Genomic DNA, 705 nt, shown 5'->3' with positions numbered 1-705 from the left:
TGAACACACAGAGGAAAGGGAAAATACAGAAACAGAAACTCACACATATAGGAAACTCGCCACCACAGACAGCAGCAGGAAAACATCCACGGAACGGAGAGAATGCAGAGGTAATCAACGGCACGGCAGGGGCAATTGCCGAATGCGGAGAGCAGTTTTGTTATAATACCACAGTCGCCGTACCAAAGCCAAAGGATTCAAGAGGGGCTTCTTCTATACTTGTGGAATATGACGCCCAAGAGGGTACAGGATGACTGTTTTTTCTTTTCCTCATCCCTCCCGCCCGGGTTGGTTCGGATCATTGTTTTGCTTTTATTTGTTTGGCGGACAGGGTACGTTTTTACAATGGGTATGGGGGTTAACAACTTTTTGGGGAGTGTGGTGGGGGTGTGGTGTGGAAATGGAGGCCATGTAGTTGGTCACAGAATCGGTGCGATCAGGTCGGGGCACCATTCACGGTCGTGGTACGACCTTATTAAAAAAAAAAAAAAAAAAAAAAAAAAAAAAAAAAATTATTGATACAGTTTCTGTACTATATTGGTACGCGAAGCTTCCAACCCGCCTCTGGCGGTTATGTTTGGTCAATTTCTTTTGACCGGGGTCTACGGACCCCTTTTTTTTTTTTTTTTTTTTTGGGGGGCTGTCCGCCATATCCATATACCCCTATATATATATACCCATATATATATAGCCCCGTACCCCCTT

At 44.7% G+C, this 705-nt stretch overlaps 1 non-coding gene across 1 annotated transcript, besides 2 other annotated features; it reads left to right on the top strand.

The window, feature by feature from the left end:
- Positions 1–477: 477 nt before the first annotated feature.
- Positions 478–512: a microsatellite.
- Tc00.1047053457205.10 lies at positions 512–613 on the top strand. The gene has a single exon (XR_008254614.1). It is a non-coding gene; the product is annotated as a spliced leader RNA, 5' partial (transcript).
- Positions 614–634: a microsatellite.
- Positions 635–705: the final 71 nt, after the last annotated feature.

Source organism: Trypanosoma cruzi (genome assembly GCF_000209065.1).
Source record: "Trypanosoma cruzi strain CL Brener chromosome Unknown tcruzi_1047053457205, whole genome shotgun sequence".
Lineage (NCBI taxonomy): Eukaryota > Euglenozoa > Kinetoplastea > Trypanosomatida > Trypanosomatidae > Trypanosoma > Trypanosoma cruzi.
This window is presented reverse-complemented; position numbering and strand designations above follow the sequence as displayed.